Source organism: Hylobates moloch, unplaced genomic scaffold (assembly GCF_009828535.3).
Source record: "Hylobates moloch isolate HMO894 unplaced genomic scaffold, HMol_V3 SCAFFOLD_5, whole genome shotgun sequence".
Lineage (NCBI taxonomy): Eukaryota > Metazoa > Chordata > Mammalia > Primates > Hylobatidae > Hylobates > Hylobates moloch.
In genome coordinates, this window is record NW_026652280.1 from 39,747,121 (window position 1) to 39,768,034 (window position 20,914).

Consider the following 20,914-nt stretch of genomic DNA (forward strand, 5'->3'; position numbering starts at 1 on the left):
GCAAACAGGAATAACTTGATTTTATCCTTTCCAGTTTGGATGCCCTTTATTTCAATCTCTTGCCTAATTGCTCTGGTTAGGACTTTTGGTACTATGTTGAATAAAAGTAGTAAAGTGAGCATGCTTATCTTATTCCAGATTAAACATATTTTTATATGATATTGGCTATTTGGATTTCTCTTTAGAGAAATATCTATATGAATTTTTTTTCCTATTAGGTGTCTCTCTTTTTTCTTATTGATTAGCAGTAGTCTACACATTATAGATTATAAGCCTTTGTTAGCCTTTTCAGAGTCTGCTGTGTTTCTTACTACTGTTATTTCTTTTGCTGAAGAAAACATTCCAGATTTTTGAATAGTCAAATTTATCAAATATTCATATTCCCGGGGCTGTTTCTAAACTACTTTGTTTTATTGGTTTCTTTGTCTATTATTTTCCAATTCACAGTGGCTTATTAGTAAACATATATATAAAATCTCCATATTTGATAGTGAAGTTCTTTCATTTTGTCCTTTTTGTTAAAAGTGACTTGGTTATACTTGGCTCTTTGCTTTTCCATAGAAATTTTATAATAAACTTATCAGTTACAAAAAAATGAAAGGTGGAATGGGATAACATTGAAGTGCTGACATTTTGCATTGGCTCTTCCAGTTCATGCCTATGATAAATCTCTATTTATTTGGTGTTTTTTTTAATACTCTCAATAAAGTTTTATAATTTCCCCTACAGAAAAATTTCTATAGAGGAATTGCACATTTTTTGTTAGGTTTATTCATATATACCTGGCATTATTCATAATATTGTGAATAGCATATTTTATATTTAAATTTTCTATTATTATAATATGAAAGTAGTTGATGTTTATATGCCAGTATTTTGTTCAGCAATCCAACTCAATTCGTTTATGATTCTAAAATATTTTTTGGATACTTTTTTCAGGTGATCTATATTCAAATTCATAATCATACTATTTGAGACTGATCAAAAATGTTCCCAATAGTTATAGCTTTATTTTATATGTCACTTTATTACACTGCCTGAGAACTTGAGTACAATTTTAAGAGCTGTAGTAATAGTAGATATCTTTGTATTAGTTGTAATGTCAAAGAGAAAACATTCAAGCTTCAATATTAAGTATGTGATTTGTTTTAGATGATATGATTATCTGTATCTACAAAAAAATTTACTTTTACAAATTTGATTTTTAATTATGAGTAATTGTAGAATGTTTTCCAAAAATATTTTCTTATTTGACTGCAGTATAGAATGCTACTTCTTTAATTTCTTAATGTGGTGAATTACATTGAATCATTTTGTTTTTGGTGTAAATCAATCTTGCATCCTTGTAATCAATCCAAAATTATCAGGATAAATTATCATTTTTATATATTGCTGAATTTCTGCTCAGCATAATTTTGTTGATCATTTTTTTCTCTATTCTGGAATTATATTTGTCTACTCCTCTTTCCACACTGTTCCAGTCATATTTTGGTATAAAAGTTTTGCTAGCTACAACAAATAATTTGGTGGACTCTTTCCTAATTCTGGAAGAATAATTGAAAAATTGATATATTTCTACTTTGAGTTTGTAAATCTATTTAAAAATCTATCTTGGCCTAGTAATTTTTGTAGGAATATTTTTATTATAGATTCAATTTATTTCTTTGATTATATGCATATAAAAGTCTTGAACGTATTTTTTAGTTTGCTTTGGTAAGTTATATTTTTCCAGATATCTGTCTATTTCATCTATTTTCAAATAAATAGGAATATAATTATTTAATGTATTCCCTTATTAATGTCTGGAAAATCTATTATGATGTCCTTCTACATTCCCATTATGCTTATCTGTGCCACAAATCTCTCCTCTACCTTTTTGTTTTGTCCTGCAATAATCCTGGTAGAAATGTATCAACTGTATCAGATTTTTAAAAAAATTACTTGTGGCATTATTAAGTGCATGTATTGTATGTATGTTTATTACATAAAATATATATTTTTTATTTTGAAATTGACTACTGTTATTTTATATTCACCTCTTTCACATAATCTCTGGGCTTATTTTTGGTACAGTTTTTCAAGATTCTTAGAACCTATAAAGCTCATTAATTTTTAGCTTTTCTTTTTCTCAAATATACATACATACATATCCTTCTCAGACAGACAGATAGAGATATATATTCTTTTCAAGGCTATAAAAATGCCCACATGAGTGCTACATTGGCTGTGACTCATAATTTTTTCTATTTCTATTATCATTTAGCTTAAAGAGGTTTCTAACTTTTATTTTCATTTATCTAACCCAGGACTTGTTGAGAAATATTTCTTAACTTCCAAATATATGTGAATATCTGACATCTATCTATAGATCTATCTATCTAGCTATCATCATCTATCTTATTTACATAGTAGTCAGGAAGTGTATTCTATCTGATGTAAATCCCTTGAAATTTGTTAAGGCATGTTTTACAACAAAATTTCTTATCAATTTTTATAAATGAAGTCTGCTGTGCATCAGCTAGGGTCATTCCACATATGTCCATTGAATAATTTTATTTCCTTATCAAATTTTGACTTGCTATATCAATTGCTAGGATATATATTTCACAATGATTGTAAATTTTCTATTTTGTTCAATGGATACCTTTTTTTCTATATATTTGAGGTTGTATTTTAATAGCATACATATTAAAATGTATATTTTCTTGATAATTTGAAACTTTTATCATTATAAAATAATTATCTCTATTACCAGTGTGTTTAGCTCTATAAAATCTATTTTGTGTGACACGTAGTATTCAAATGTAACCTTTTTGTTTTATGCTGTATATATAGCTCTTGTGAATAGCATTTGTTTTCTTATTCTGATCTGAACACGATTGTGATTGCCTTTTGCCTGAATAATTGAGTTTTTATATTTAATGCAATGTAGGCTTACATCTATTATCTTGTTTTGTAATTTTTATGTATTTCACCTGTATTTATGCACTCCTTTTTTTGTAGCTAAGTCTGAAAAAAATAACATATATACTTAACTAGCAAAAGTATAAAATTAATTAAATTTTTTTTATTTTCTTCCTGGATTACTGTTAACCCTCTATAACTACATGAGATCTATGTCTCTTTATTGTCTGGCACTATAATTCTATTTTAAAACTAAACTATGCATTATTACTATTGTTTTATGTAGCCAGTATCTATTTAAATTGTCCACCTGTGCATTACTTTCAATACTTTTTGCATCACAGGTAAAATATCAGAGAAATTTTATTAACATTCATATTCTCTGTCTGTAATTCATACTTTAATAGTCCTTAAAGAAGGATGTCTGTGGATTAATTCTCTCAGCTTTTGTTTTAAAGTGCCATGATGTTTGCTTCACATTTTACAGATTTACAGATATTTTCATATGTAGAGAATAAATGCACAATTGATTCTCTTTGATTCTTTGAGATATCCTTCCACTTTTTTCTCCACATTCATTGTTGCATTTTTGGAGACAGTTGTTCATCTACTTGTCATTCTTTAAAGGAAACCTGTGTTTATTTGCTGGCGGACTTTGGTTTTGCTCTGGTTTTCATTTTCAAAAAATTTTTTCTCCACATTTATTGTTGCATTTTTGAAGACAGTTGCTCATCTACCTGTCACTCTTTAAAGGAAATCTGTGTTTCATTTGCTGATGGACTTTGGTTTTGCTCTGATTTTCATTTTCAAAAAATTATCTGTGATGTCTTAGTATGAATTTCTATATAATTAACTTGCTTTGGGCCAAATCTGTAGAATGGTTTATTATCAAGTCTGAAGAATTCGCAGTCATGATCTTTATGCATGTTACCTCTATCAAGTTCTTTCTCCACTATTTTACGTGGATTCATTCTATTCTCTAAAGCTATATTCTCTCTCTTATATGTTGTGTTTGGTTTCTCCATGTGCTTATTATGAATAGTATCTTCTTAGCTATCTTCTATAGGTATTTTAACTCTAACTTCAGCTATGTCAATTTTACTGTTAAACATTTCACCGAGGTTTTAATTTGCTTTATTGTAATATATATATATAATATATATATTATATATATATAGTTCTATTTTGTTCTCTTCAAATCTGTATTCAGATACTTTCATTTGTTCTGCAGTTATCATCAGCTGTTTATTTCTTCAAACATAGTAGGTGTGGTCATTTTGTAATTCATTTCGGACATTTTCAGTATTTAAAGTATGAGTTGGTCTTTTTCTGTTATTTGTATTTTTCATTCCTTGTTCAGGTTGCTCTTCTTTTTGGGGTGATATTTATTTTTAACTAAATGATGGACACCCTTTTCAAAGAGTTTTGGTGTCATTCACAATGTTGGTTTTCAGTCTGTTTTGCTATTTTTCAATGGTTTTTTTGAAATAAATTAATTACCAGTAAGGATACTCCTATGCATGCTCTCTTCTTTTAAAATGTAGTCAATACACTTCAGCCAATAAGAAAAAATAATTTATACAAAAGGAAATATTGTATTTTATAGTATGATTTCTCTAATTTCCTTTTATTATGTTTCCTTAAACTTAATAAAAATGGTTATGATAAAAACTACACTGAACAATGTCACTATTTACTTAAAAGGAATAGCTACTATCTATAGCTAGCTTTAGATAAGTATGGGCAAAAACGTATCAACACTAATTTGTATTTCACCTATATTTTTGACAAAAATTTAAAACAAATATCTAATATTGATGAAAAAACATAATATGAAACATGTAGTAGTTTAATTGAGATTTATAAAGCATTCTTAATGATATACAGAGGTACTCATGATATAAAATTTAGTATAATAATGAAGCATATAAAATTATTTAAATAGTATCATCTAAGTAATGCATAACAATACATAGAAGTTGTCTTTGAGTAACAGAGAAAAAAAGAGAGAGAATGTTGTTTTCTCTTTAAATTGGGAAATTTTCAAAATTTCTATTTAAATTGTATATTACTTAAGAACAAAAAGAAATACCTGGCAAACAAAATAAAACCAAATGAAAGTAATTTTATGCTTACTTACAATGGCTTTACATAGCAAGGGCAGAATTTTCTTTTTTACTTTTGTGTCTAATAATTCTAATCTGAAGATTACTGCTTTAGGGGAATGGCAATAATACAAAAAAAAAGAAAAGCAGCAATAACAGCAACAATTCAAAACACATACAGTTATGAAGTTCTATCTTCTCTTTCTCATTGATCAACCTTCTGTCATTTGCCTTTAGCCATAGCTTATTCTCCTCTTCAGTCTTCTTTCTAAACTTAGTTTCAAATACTCCTTCTATCCTGCCCATCTTGGGAGCTGAGCACACTGTGCTGCAACCTCCCCACCATGACCTTCGCATGTGTAGGCAACTTGTTGTTATTAATCTTGGTTGAGTGTCCTTCTTTGTTATTAATCTTGGTTGAGTGTTCTTCCTCTCTTCATCTTTGCAAATACTTTTAGGAATCAGAGCCTAGAGAAAGTTACCTGGGCCACAAAGCTGGTTCTTATCAAGTGTCATTTAATTTCTTTAATTGCTGGCAGAGATCTTGTTAGTCACTTTTTTAGTTTACCATCCTTTACATATTTATAGAATACCTGTCCATGGGTCCGCAATAATCTTTACCCCAAGCTTATTAAGTTTGGTGGCTCCCTAAAATAAAGTTCTAACTGAACCCCGACTTCCTTTTTTTTCCTATTATTGAATCCATGGTGGCATTCTGTATAACCAAACACCGCATGTTCTCACTCATAGGTGGGAATTGAACAATGAGAACACTTGGACACAGGGTGGGGAACATCACACACCGGGGCCTGTTGTGGGGTCGGGGGAGGGGGGAGAAATAGCATTAGGAGAAATACATAATGTAAACGACGAGTTAATGGGTGCAGCACACCAACATGGCACATGTACACATATGTAACAAACCTGCAACGTTGTACACATGTACCTTAGAACTTAAAGTGTAATAATAATAATAATAATAATAAGATTCTTATTATTTCTACACAGACAACAGTTTTTCCCCATTGGTGCACATTAGATACAGAATAGAATGCTTCTGGTTGCTTTTGCCATCTACTGTTCATTAAAGTAGCCAATAAGGCAAGACAGAATGAGTCCTTGTTCATTATCAGGATACAGAAACAAAGCTGTCATTCTGAAAGGGCTAGGACTATGTGTCCAAGATGGACAGAATATATCCCTATCTTTTTCTGTGGTTATCTGAGATCCCAAAGTTATCATTGTTTTTTCACCTTCATAAATGAAGATGGCTTTCTCAAACTTCCCCTCTTCCTTTTACTTCCTATAGTTTTTCACTATTAAATATAAATTCATGGGCTTTTGTGTAGGTCAGTCTAATTTAGAAATTATTTCTTTACATCCTCAACACCCCAGAAATAGGAATATTTTCATCCTTCAAGGGTGTTTTAAATACAACTATTTACCTGTATATATGTGCAGCCAGCCAGGATTATGCACAAATATTGCCATTCACGCGGCCTTTGCTCATTAATTTAATTGGCCTATAGTTATCTAGTCTCCCATGGGGAAACAAAATAGCGTGAAACCCTTCACTATTTGTATTTTAAGAGGAGGGAAAAATGCTTTATTTGGAATATTGCAACTTTTATTTGATGAAAGTTACTATTAACATATTTTCATAATCTTCTCAGCCTAGCAACAGCAGGAGTAAAAGGTGTGAGGGCCATGTAATATTCATGAAATTAAGACGACTTGAGATGAAAGGGAGTTCCATTAGAGAGACCAAGTGTGACAATATGACACATATTTGCATATTTTACACTTTAAATCTTTTCAGCACATCCAAGTTGATATATGGATGTAAACATGCATTGCCAGTTTTTAGCATATTATAAGCCCTCAAGTCTTTGCATGCATTTTAATATGTTTCATTATTGCTGTAGATTTTAATTTCCAAACTGCACGGCTTTGATGGAAGAAAGCTGGAAGTCAAGGCATCTGGCCTCTGCCCCAGGCAAGCACAGTCTTTTTCTTGAATATTTTGGGCAGAAAACCAGTCTATTTATTTGTGGGGCAGTAGGGGGAAAATTAAAAAAAAAAAAAAAGTGCTGCCCAGAAGCGCGTTTTGTTTGGTACACATACTAATTAAGTGTTAACTTAACCATCCTGGCAGGAAGCTAAAGCATTCAACTGTAGGAGTGCCAAAGAAGGCAAATTGTGTGGAGCTTTTATAATCCCTTTTTCCCTCCTTTAAGCCAGTCTCAGCTCCTATACTTTGAATGTAGAGATTATTGAAAACAGGTTTAAAAAAATAGAGTTTCAAACTGTGCTTGTTCTTTAAAACAACGGAAAAGATTTTCAGCTGCCCATTTTGTTTTCTGGAACAGTCTCTTGTTAGTAGAGGAAAGATCTTCCCATAGATTAACAAAGACACGTTTGGCCCAAAGAACATGGCATCCAGATAAATTTCTCAGAGGTGTTTTGGCTTTTATATTTTACAGGGCTATATATTTAAATGGCTAAAGCATTTAGCATAAACTAAAGTGCAATCTTAGCTTGCAAATGATATTAAAAGAAAAGTTAACATAAGTTAAAATAATAAAAACAAAGCATATTAAATTTGGCTTTTAGTCCATTATCTTAACCTTTAAGGAAAATAGATGACCTTTAAAGATAGTTTCTAATGATTGTATTAAAATTTATTTTTATTGTTATAGAAGCATGATGCTTCATCTATTAGCTTCTCCCAAGAGTTCAATAGCGTTTTATTTTAATTTCCAGTTATATGTTAAACCATTAAATTCAGGAAATATTCCATTTACCCATCTTCCCATAAATGATAGAAAGTATGGAGCAGTCATCTACTATTCAGGAACATATTTGGATAACTCACATATACAAAAATGCTGCAAGAAACATAATAATAATGGAAAAGAAATCAAAAGCGGTATTGCTACTCTAAAGGAGTTTGTAAATAAATGAGGGAAAGATAATGCTTAGATTTTTAATACACATTTACCATCCTAAGAACATATTCATTGATTTGCAAATGAAACAAACAAAAAACAGAGGACTATTTGTTTACCTGGTCATTATTTCTTTTCTAAAACTTTATATACAATTACAAAATAACTAAAATAACATTTCCATGAACTACCTTGGCCTAAGTTACAGTAGTTCAGCCAGAAGCGGTTGAAGCTCTCATTGCATTTTCAAGCTAATGTACAATCATATATTGCTGCAGCAAATAGCCAGTTTACCAAAAAATATCCCCGGTACTCAAGACACTAGAGGGTAGATATGGTTGCTTCCATCATTCTCTCCTTAGTGAATAACATGTTGTTGCCTTATGGAGCATAGGTCTGGCAATACTGTCTTAGACAGTGGAGGTTTCTAGTTGCTATTCGGTTTCTCTTAGTTGTGCCATTTTTCAGCTCCCCAAAGTTGAGCTTTTTTATGGGTAGAACCATAGGTCCACGGCCCTACCTTTTGAGTCAACTTTGATAGAGATGGGAGGAAGTTTATCCATTAGGAATTATGAGGTTAGCAATTCCTACTTAACATATCATGTCTTTTGATATTGTACTGCCAAATATTCAGAATGTCTAATGACATAGAATGTGCGTTAAATTCTGTGAGGGCATTCTACTGAACTATATTATAGCCCTCCATCAAGTCATATTTAATCTTTACACTTTTCTCTTCTATTGTATCTCGTTTAGTAAAAACTAAGCTCCGTCTTATCCTGTGGCCCTAGAGCTCAATCAACCTGGATGGCATACTATTTCCCTATCTAGACCCTGCTAGATTAATTTCCAAAGTGCTGAAGTCCTCTTCTCTAGCTTTTGCCATTGGCTGGGAAGCTGCTGTGAATGAATTGCTCTTCCACAACAAGATGGCATTGTGCCTAATTACAATAAATATTGGTTTCAAGGGTTCTGCTCTGTACAACCATTGGGCTTTCTATCCTGATATGCATTGAACTGTGGCCAAGCTAGGTACATCTTTCGGAACCTTTGACTTGGAAAAAATCATCTTTGTTAGAGCCAGTATCTTCTGTCAACTCCATTTCCCTCATGCGTTCAGGTCCTAGCCTTCTCTTCCTCACCAGCAAACCTCCAGTTTTACGATGCCTTGTCCCAAAGCATAGTTGCATTAATTCATCTGTATGCTGCCCCATATGTGGCTCTACTTTGAGGTCTAAACAGAGTCTGCATGTGAGAATGCCGTTATCAATGCTATTGTTCACTGTGCAAATCACAGTTGTCATAAATGAAAACATAACATTTGCTGATTTATCATTTTTGAATATTTGATCAAATGAGTCAACTCACTAATTTACAAAATATCAAGTTCTTCTAAATGTTTCCTGGTTTTTCAAGTGAATTAAACAGTGTCACAAGGGGTGAAATCCTCCCCACCTTTTATGCTCCACGGTTCTTTTGTGGTATAACATCTTGCATGTATGATTATTTATTTCTACTTTGACTCTTACATGACATTTAATCAAAAACCACCATCAGAAAACTAATTTAACAAGGATACATAACTCATGCTGAACCTTTCTACCTTAGAATAGAAACTGAACACAAAGTAATAAAATAAGCACAACGTCATGAAAATAATAGAAACTTTCATTGAATGTTTACTAGGAGGCAAGCACTTTACCTAAATGACATTATTTCTTCCTCATGACAGTCTTATGAGGTAAGTTATTTTATCCCCACTTTCAGAGAAGAAAACTGAGGTTTAAGTAGGTTAAATACGTTTATTAGTATTATACAGCTGGGGCATAGAAGCACATTGCTTTAGACTTAGCCATCAGACTAAAGAGCCTGCCAGCTTATGTTTTCTGGCATCCTACCTGCTGATCACAGTTTTAAAAAGTCATCTGCCAATTCAAGGATTGTGCAAAGAGGGTCTCTTGCTGCTTTAGTTTCTCAATAAGGGAAAGAGTAATATTTTAGCTTCTTTCACACAAACCTTTCTCTGACAGGTTCCAGATACTGAGTCAAATATTTTATATATCCTATGTTTATTACCACTTCAAATATAAATTTCTTCCCTGTCTTCAAGGCCTTCTACTTTCTTATAACTGTGACTCCCAACATGTAGGTAAGTGTCCCCGTTTCCTAGTGTATCCACCATCTACCTACTGCTACTATCAAGCAGATAGTCTCTCCATTATTATACTGATAACTCTTTTTCCTCATATGATTTCCCAGAATGAAATGTTCTCTGTGGATCTCTCAAATCCCTGTCAATCTAAATTCTTTCCTGCTATTTTATAGATCAGAGTTACCCTTCTCTTACACAACTTTATTTTTGTTTTGCCCAGTTTCACATTTATTCACTTAACTGTTAGTTACTCATTTACTTAATGTTGAGTACCGATCTATGCTCAGATAACACAATAAAGAATGTCAAACTGAGCCCTGCCCCTATCGAAGTATAAAGAATAGAAAGAATAACCAATTTTCATAAACTGGTGATTTTTCTACGTGTTTAAACAAAATACAGTAGAAATACAAAAGGAATTGATGGAAAGCTTTCCAAAGACAGGGATAACAAATGAATCACAGCGAAGGCAGGGGGTGTCGGGGAGGTAAGGGAGAAGCAGAAAGGAAGTCAGTGGCTCAGGTTGTACACTTTTTTAGAGAGTGGCTGGAGAAAAATGCTGGTATTCAAGCCAGGGATAGAGCAGCAAGTGACTTAAAACCATGATGAAGAGCTCAGGCTCTTATCTTAAGAGTAAGAATGAACCATTGAATTATTTTCAACAAAATGGTTTAAACAGGCATAAGAAAAAGAGGTATAAAAGTGTGGATGTATGTATAAAGTTAAAGATATTGTTATTCTTGGTATTTAGAAAGATCACTCTGGCTCATTATGGAGAATGGATTAGCAAAGGGTGTGGGTGGGAATCAGGGAACCAGTTAGGAAACTGTTCCTATAGTCCAGGTAGGAATAGATAGTGTCTCAATAGGTGATGGCAATAGGGACCAGAGATAAATTGACATATTCTAAAGATACTTGGGTGTAGAAGTCATATGACCTGGCAGTTGATCAGACATGGGAGGTCAGAAAAAGTCAGTTCTCTGACTATGGGACCTAGGAGAATGGATGCAGGAGGGGAATACAAGTAAGGGAATAATAAATACAAACAGTGCTTAAATATCTACAATTTTATATTACTCCTTATCATCAAGTGCAAAATTAAACCCTATCTCATAAGTCCAGGAAATGCCTAATTTTATTTCTTCTGCATTCTTTTAACAGCTAAGCATTGAGCTAAAACTCAATGGATTCGCACATGTTTTTCAATAGTGTGAATGATTAGTGTTGAGAGGTAAGACATTTGGGTTTGACTCAGAGATATCACTATGGAGTGTATTTTCCCCAATTATAAAATAACAATTGAATATAACATGTGTATAGATAGCTTTACCTTCATGCACCTGGTCTCAAAATAAAATTTCTAAAATCTGCTTTATAGAAAATATGCAATCACAAAGTGAAGGTGGATGGGGAAAAATCAGTTGTCAGAAGCTAGGAGATGAGGGTATATTCAAAATATTCCTGTGGAATTGGGGGAGATAGAAAAAAATAACAAAGCTGGCCAAGCTTCTTTTTGTAGAAATTCAGTCAGGCATCACAGTTCTTTTCCCCTGGGTTTGTGCTTTTCCTCTCTTCATGACTATCTATCACTGCTTGTAAAACTCCTCCACTAAAAGATCTTAAAGTTCACAGTAAAGCAATGCAATTATTCTGAGTCATTCCTTCTTACCTTTTAACCTAATCTTCAGAGGTGCCGGGACTGAAGAAGTACGGCTCCTGCCCAAAATGAGCCTAATCTTGTCTCTGAAAATAGCACTTCCTTGCCAAGAAGAACTTTCTCCTTTTGAATTGCTGCAATGATGAGAAAAAGAAGCCAGGATTCATTAATGGCCCCGGGCATGGTGGGTGCTAAGTCAGAGCGCCCTTCCTCTCTACAGAGAATAGCGCTGTCTACTTACTGAAGGTTTTTCTTTTTTTTTTTTTCTTTTTGTCCTTACAATGACTGTTGGCAGAAAGCTTTGAAACAGCTCATTACTAACTTCTAATTCAATAAGCTAAAAGGGTGAGGTGCAGGGCAATGCAGATTCAGATTTAGCTATAATTTTTTGGAATGCCTACTATGTGGCAGGCTCTGCATTAGGCATTGCCATGACAACACCAAAATTGGGAGATATGAACCTGGTTTAGTAAACAAAAGAGGACAGCTCAGATACTGTCAGAAAGTCATCGGAGATAAAAAAAAAATCTGAATTCAGATCTTCAGATTCCAAATTCAGTGATCTCTTCACCTCTCACATCTGAGTTTGCCAGATTCTATTTGGCTCTCAACAAATGAGCTTACCCCCTACATTTCAACGAAGCCATTAGAAAGAAATGACATCTTCCCCTCTATTTTTCAATTTCCACTTAGCCCCATGCATTCATCTAGTCACTGCTCAGGTGCAAATGGAAGGTATTTTGGTCCTCTTTCTATTATTTTAGCCTCATTGGTCCCCTTGGGCTGTGCGTCCATTGTCTGTTGCCTTCTTAGCTAAAATCACTCTCTGTGCCATCTGTCTAGCCTGCAACCCCTGATTCTCTACAAGACCTACTGTCTTAGTTTATTTGTATGGCTATAACAAAATACTATCCATAGGTGGCTATTATTTTTCATAGTTCTGGAGCTTGGGAGGTCCAAAATCAAGGCATCAGCAATGCTGGTGTCTGGTATCGGCTCATTTTCTAGTTCACAGTTGGTGACTTCTCACTGTGTCCGCATATGGTGGAAGGAGCAAGACAGTTCTCTTGAACCTTTTTATAAGGGCATTAATTCCATTCATGAGAACTCAGCCCTCATGATCTTATTACCTCTCGAAGTTACCACCTGTTAATAGAATCACATTGGTGAATAGGTTTCAACATATGCCATATTTTGAGGGAACATCACCTTCAGACCATAATAGTCCACTGCTGTCCTCCCAAAATGTAGTCATAAGCAAAATGCACTCATTCTCTCCTGATAGCCCCAAAGTTTTAACTCATTTCAGCATCAACTTTAAAGTTTAAGTCCAGAGTCTTCTCTAAGTACAGTCAAAATCAGAGACGGATGATATTGAAAGAATTAATTTATATGAAGGCAAATTACTCTCCAACTGTGAGCCAGTAAAATTAAACATGTTATGAGCTTCAAAAGTACAAGGATGGGACAGGCATAGAATATACATTCCCCTTTCCAAAAGGGAGCAAGAGGAAACATAAAAAGAGTAACAGGTCTAGAGTAAGTTAAAAACCTTATGGCTTGAGAATAATCCTCGACTTGAGGCTCTGCCCCCCAAGCCCACTGAGGCAGAGGCCATGCCTCTTCTGCAGCTTTTCTAGATAGGGGATGGCCACTCTAGACTCCAGATGACCCTGGCCCTACAGTTTTGGTGAACACAGCCCACACCACATTAGTTGTAGTCGGGTGCTTGCAGTTTGTACAAGCTGAAATTGCAAGCTGGTGGTGGCTGTAGCAATCTAAGATTGGAAAGGCCCCACCGCCATGGCTCCATTAGGCATTGCTCTAGTGGGGGCTTCCTCCATTGGGCGTGCCTTTGTAACAATTCTCTGTCTGGGTCTCATACACAGGATCTGGATGGCTCCATCCTTCAAATTCTATCTTGGTGGAGACAGCCATGCCCCCAAGACTTGTGCATACTGCAAGCCAGCAGAAATGGCACCACATGGATGCTGCCATGGTTTCTTACCTGTGTCCTGTAGAAGGGTCACCATCACAACTTATGCTTCGCCTGGGCCTGCTGGAGTAAAACCTAGGGCAGCTAAGGAACATTGCACTGGAATGCAGGGAACAGAGCCTTGAGGTGTCACTGGGTGAAGAGCACTGATGTCATGCAGGTGACTCCATTTAAAATTGTTTTGCCCCAAGGCCTTTTCAGTCTGGGCCTGTGATGGGAAGAGCATCATGATGACCTCAGAAATGCCTTCTAGGTTATTCTTCTGTTGGTCTTGATGAATAACATGTGGCTAATCTCTATGGATTTCCTTATTCAATTGTCTCTTGGCCACACCCTTGGTGCACTCTCCCAAACATGCATTCTCACTTTTTACAATAGGAACAGGCTGAGATATTTTTACATCTTTAAGGTCTACTTCCCTTCTGATTAAAAAAAAAAAAAAAAATCCATTTTAAAATTGTTTCCAGCTTCTTGCATCTTACTGCAAACATTCGAAAGAAGGCATGCTGCACCTTCACCACTTTGCTTAGAAATATCTTCAGACAAATATCTATTTTATTGCTCATAATTTCTATCTTCCACAGAATATTAGGACATGAACAGAATTCAGCCAAGTTACTTGCCACTTTATAACACTGATCAGCTTTCCTCTACTTTTCATTAACATGTTTCTCATTTCATCTGAGACCTCATTAGAATGACTTTCACTATCCATATCGCTGCAAACATTGTTTATGACCAATAAATATTCTCTAAGAAAATAGAAGCATTATCTACAGTTCTTTCCTTCTTCTGAGCCCTCACATATTCATCCTTTATGGTCAATTCATGAAAATGTAGAATTTTTCTAGCAACTCTTCCAACATCTATTACTCAGTTCCAAAACCACTTCTACATTTTAGGTATTTGTATAGCAGCACTCCAGTCTTTGATATCATTTTTTTTCTTAATCTGTTTGAGCTGCCATAACAAAATATCATAAACTGGGGGGCCTATAAGCAACAGAAATGTGTTTGTCACAGGTCTCATAGCTAGGAAGTCCAAGATCAAGGTGCTGGCAGATTTGGGGTCTTCTAAGGGCCAACTTTTTGATTTGTAGGATAGTATCTTACTGTGTCCTCAATGATAGAAAGAGCAAGGCAACTCTGTGGGTCCTCTTTTATAAGGCATTGTTCCCATTCATGTGGGCTTTGCATGATGATCTAGTCACCTACAAATGGCCTCACCTTTTAATATTAACTTATTGGTAATTAAGTTTCAATATATAACTTTTAGGAGGAGACAAACGTTCAAACCTTAGTACCTACCAGTTAGCATTAAAACTTGCTCGAATCTAGAGCTTCTCACTTTACTCCATAAATGTTCATAGGCAAAAACCTATCATCTCACTAGATTAGGATATTTAAATAAATTATTATAAGTCAAGTGTTTGGCACATAGTAAATGCACAGTAAATTTGACCTGTTCCTCTCAATCAATGATGAAATACATTGCATCTCAGTCCTTATCTGGATCTGTTTTCATGGCTTGGCATTGTAAAGCCTACTGTAATATTACTTTCTTCTCTTGATTCTCATGCTACCACACTGGGTTGTTTTTTTCTTTCTCTAGCAGCTTCTTTTTAGATTCCATTTATTAAATGTTAGGTATCTTTGGTGTGCTGACTTGTACCCTCTTCTTGACTCCCTCCATGCTCTCTTCCTTGTTCCTGTCATCTATTCCTATGAGTAACAATTTGACAATAACTCCAATTTTATATTCTTTAATCCAGAATATGCATATCTAAATTAATACTCTGAATATCTATTTGGATAACTCAGAACCACTTCAAACTCAGCACTCCCTGTTAGAAAATTAATCAGCATGAAAGGAGAATAATTCACTATTTCAGAAGATGGTAACTTTTGCTATATACTAGATTACTGGCAATAAGAAAGGGGACAAATAGGTAGATTCTTAATATGGAAATTGCAGGTAGAAATGTCATGATTTGATGGCTGATTGTTTGTGGAAATGAAGAAAAGCATGTAAAAGCAGTAAAGTAGTTATCCTGGCTTAAAATTCGAAGAAGGAAAAAAAGTAAACATCAGAATAGATTAAGCTACAGAGGTAGTCAGATTGTGAGAAGCCTGCACTTGGGCTTTTTCCTAGCCACAATGAGGAGCTGTTGGAGAGTTTTAGACAAGAGAAAAATATAATCGGATATGTCTTACAGGGAACTCACTCTGACTGCTTTGTGGGACTTACATGCAGCTGAGTCAACAAGAGATGCATATGAAAAAATAACTAGAATCACTAATGATTAAGTTGTGCCAACATGATTAATGCAAGTAATAAATGTGGCTGAAGATAACAGAAGGGATATTCTTTGAGACTGCTAAGGAAGGACTCACAGAAAAACTAAACATTGAAAATTTAAGTTAAGATATGGATGATGCATTAGCTCTAAGTAGAAAAAAAAAAGTAGAATGTTCTAGGCAGACAGCATTGATGTGGATATGGTTACATACAGAAGTTAAAATCTACCAGGATTATTTTTTTTTAGGGAAAAGTGAACTGCTCAACCTGCCTTGTACAGGGGATTCACATGGAGGAGCAGCTTGAGAAAAGAGAGAGACAAAAGCACTTGTGAGTGGCACTGAACTCAAAAATGCACACATCCTTTCCTAGGCAATTGGAAGCCATTTCAGGGTCCTGGAAACTTAGATCAACAATCTGTGCTTTAGGATAGTAAGCATGTTGGAAGGAAAGCCTGTAGCTTAGACTAGAGGGATTCAACACAGAAAAATAAGTATTGAGGGGCTTTTTGAAGTCTGAGGTCATGAGGCAGTAAGCTAAGATAGCTTCAAAGGAAGTGGAATGAAACTGTTCGATATGATAATATCAAGAAAGAAGAAATACCAGGATTTTCAGAATACAAAACAATTAAATATATTGCTCTAGTTATCTAATATCCCTCCAAGGTGTAAGCAGGAAATACATTTGGAACTAGTAAAATATAGCTCAGTGTCTCTTTTTATGGGGAGGGCTTACATACTGCAATGGGAAACAAGGTTGCTCTTATTTGCAATTTTTCTTCTAAGCTTACACCACAGCTTTTATCTTAGTCCTGTAATGCACGACAATTTAGGAGTAATTGTTTGAAGAGTTTGAAGATGACTACAAAGTCAGCAATGAATCCATAATTCCTGTCTAATATCTATTGAGAGGCTTCTAGTATAGGAAATGCTACCAGAGAGTACAATGAACAAGGGAGGAACATTGCTATTTTGATGACAGGCATGTAAAAGGTGGGCAAAAGAAGTTGTGGAGACTGTGGAAACAAAATCTGCAAGTATGGTGTATAAGTAGGATTTAATATCTTCCACTAAGCAAGCCAAATTAGTCTCAGGACACCAGAATACTTGACTGGGTAAATGAACTTCTAGGACAATCCTGAGCTGCTTGCCAGCTGATGCTAACTGGGATTTTGAGTAGTTCAAAATAAATAGAAGAGGGTGTTGAATCACAGAATGAGGAATAAAAACTCAGATCTCACATATTTCTCATTGAAGAAAGAATCCAAAAAATAGCACAGGCACAGGAACCAACCAAAAGAAAAGTAATAACAACTAGGGCAAATCCAGAAGAAGTTTGGGTACCTGAACTCACAGTTTAGGGCATTAGCCCAATAATTGCAAAGATAAAGAAGAATGGGCTATTTCTTAGGCTTTCTTTTACAAATGTTCCAAATTCTTTATACATGTGTGTTATTAATGGTGATAATCATGGGTACTGTAGGTTTGAATGTAGCATTATTCACAAAAGTCTAGTAAGACTCAACTGACAGTCAAAGTTTTAGAAAATTGTAAGCTGTCCAGGGAATGTACTGCTTTCCTCTGCACTATGCACCTTTCAATGTGACAGTATGGCAAAAGAGTGATACAGGACTCCAGGTTAGTAAAATATTTTCTTGCTCCTTTATCAGAATTTAAACCCTTACAATACAACTCCCACAGGTGCGGACAGAACCATTGGAAACACCATCAGTAAAGAGTTATCCCTTTAAAGAAAACAATGCTATCTTTCTGGAACTTGTTCAAATGAAAATAGCCCTAAAAGAGCAATAGTGAGAATTCCTAAACACTTTGGGAAGTGAAATAGCCTTTTCTTGCACTTCAAAGAATTCCTAAGGAAGCATAGGAACCCCAAGGTTTCAGAGAAATAGTTAAATTAGGGAAAATAGCATAGAAAGAGGAAATGATAGGACACTGGAAATAAATTCCCCACTATTACCCAGAACTAGTTTCAATGGTCTTCCTCTCGAAAACGTCTGATGAAGAAGGCCCAGGTATGTTCATTTTATGACTGTCATTTTCTAAGCCTTCAGAGGGAAGTCTGAAAGTTAAATTAGAGTCAGTGAAGTACTTGCATTGTCTTTCTTAAGGTTGTTAGTGTGTGATTCAGTGACACATGGGGACACTCACTTTCCACACCACCCATAAAAACTTTGTTTACAATTAGATGCTTTGACCCTTAGAGAAAGACAGTTATTCTCCCCTTGTGAAAAGAGAGGAACCAGATACCTATTTATAAAAGAACATCTCCTTAATACCCTAACATGGACCTGGAAAGTGACTTTCCCAAGAATATGACTCTTCTCCAAAAATAGAAGTAATTTAGAGCTCTACATATTATCCCCCAACTTGCAACCATCACTTCCCTCAAGGTGCCGAAACAGTTTGGCCATCATATCTGTCTAAGGGGCAAAAACAGTTTTTGGTGGTGCCCTCTCTCTACACAGTTGTTAAGTAAACTCCAGATCAAATCAATCCTTCATGTGCAAAGCCGGCTGTGCTGAAAGGAATTCAAGGATACGAAAAACAGGAAGTCTTGAAGCCCCCCTAAAAACATGAAAACCAGTATCAGTGTAGTATAGTGTGATGGTGAGGGAAAAGAATAGGAAATAAGACAGGAGGTTGAGAGGCCAACTTAGAATGCTTGCTCTCCCATGGATTACCCAAATGAATCTGGGCAGATTATTCAAAATGGATTTGTGCATATGGGGAGTTTGCAAAATGGGAGTATGGAAGGATTGTTACTGGATAATCTCTTCTAGCTCTAACAGTTTATGATCTTACTGTGTCTTTTTCAGGTTTTTGAGATAATCCCATTGCTGTTTAGTCCTACAGGAGGTTTGGGAAATTAATCAGTATCCTCTTCATTCTGAAATCACTTGAGCAAAGCTCAAAGAAAGGAAGTGGGCAGTTTCAACCAGCTTGTATACACCTATAACAGAGCTACCTACATGCTTAGAGTCACAAGTATTAAGTGTAGCTACGGGTATGCATAGATGCATAAACAAAATAAAATATTGCATTAGGGCTTTGAGATGAATGATATTCATTTTCATTAGTGCTGGTAAAACTGCTTTTTTTCCATTCGTGAATATTATATTTCATTTCTTCTTTTTCTTTTCTTTCTTAGTATTAATATTTATTCATACTAGTTCTTAGAATGTAGTACATATATTTTCATATATTATTTCATTTGATCTTCATAAGGATCTCATCAGGGAAAACGTGTAAGCTATTTTTTTCTATATTTAACTAAAAAAAAATAGAAATCCAGTTAGGATATGTGATTTAGCTATTCTCATGCAACTACAGGAGAAAGAACTGGAATTTGGACCTAGCCTCTTCCGATTTACTATTCCTCGTTTACTGATTGATCATATTGCAAAATCTAAAACAGAAAATTTAAACAATTATATATTTAAAGTACATCTCTTTTATTTCCATAAACTTACAAAATCACTTTGATATTATGGAGGAAAAAAAATTATTTCTTCTCATTCAAGTTTAAAATAAAGAAGCCTTCATATGGCAAGAAAAGCCAGGACACTGATTTGACATGTAAATACATTAAATATTTTGCTAGTTAGAGTCCAGTGAAGTGGTTGATTCTGGAGACAACAAATGTATCATGAGGATCCACAGAACTCTGCTTTATGGAGCATTCTGGGCTTATCTCTAGAGCTTGTATCATGGCACTAGACATCTTTATTCTAAAAAGGAAAATGTACTTCATCTTTATATTTTAAACCATTTTTCATCTCTTTCTTTAAAAGTCTTCTTCTCTAACACATATGTATTTGTTAGGGTTCTCCAGAGAAACAGGATCAACGGGAGATAGATAGATAAATAGATAGAAATCTATTATAAGTAATTGGCCCATACAATTATGAAGTCTGACAAGTCCCAAGATCTGTAGGGTGAGATGGCAAATTGGAGACCCAGGAGAGCTCATGGTGTAGTTTCAGTCTGAGTCTGAATGCCTGAGAACAAAGGAAAGCAGCTAGTGTGAAGACCAACAGGCCCAAGACCAAGAAAAACCAGTGTTTCTGTTTGTATCTGAAGACACACAAAAAAAGCCAATGTCCCAGGTCAAGGGAGACAGACAGGAAGAATTTTCTCATACTTAGGGGAGAGTATAGAACTTTTTTTCTGTTTGAGTCTTCAATGGATTAGATGACGCTTATTGCCATTAAGGAGGAAAACCTGCTTTACTCAGTCTATCGATTTAAATATTAATCTTATCTAAAAGCATCTTCACAGAAACATCCGGAATAATGTTGGATCAAATACTTGGGCACCCAGTGAAGCTGATGCATAAAATTAACCATCACAATACACTTATGAAGGCATCAGGAAGAAAATCAGTGGATGTTGAACTCATTCTACTTAATCAATGGAGAACACCCTGGAAAGTCCAGAAAAAAAGGGTAAGCCTTCACACAGCTATATATCTATGTTTCTTCTCATAGTCTCTATTATAAGCTGAAATTTTTAGAAGTTCACTTGTTCGTTAGAACAGAAAGAAAAAAACATTGTAACAGTGACTTAAAATAACTTTTGCCTACAGTAGCTTCAAAGGATCTTTTTCAAAAGCATATTTTAAAAGTCCTGGGAAAAAATGTTAGTCTTTCTAGTTCTTATACACAAAAAAAGTAAAAATTTGGAGGGGGAGCTTTACAGAATATTTTTCCACTCTTATTAAAGTAGAAGAGTTAATAATCTTCTGGGACCCTTAGATTGAACTCAAAGGGTCTGTGAATTCCCTAAAATACATAATCAGGAATTCTTACATGAGTGGATTTTTTTAGGAGATAGT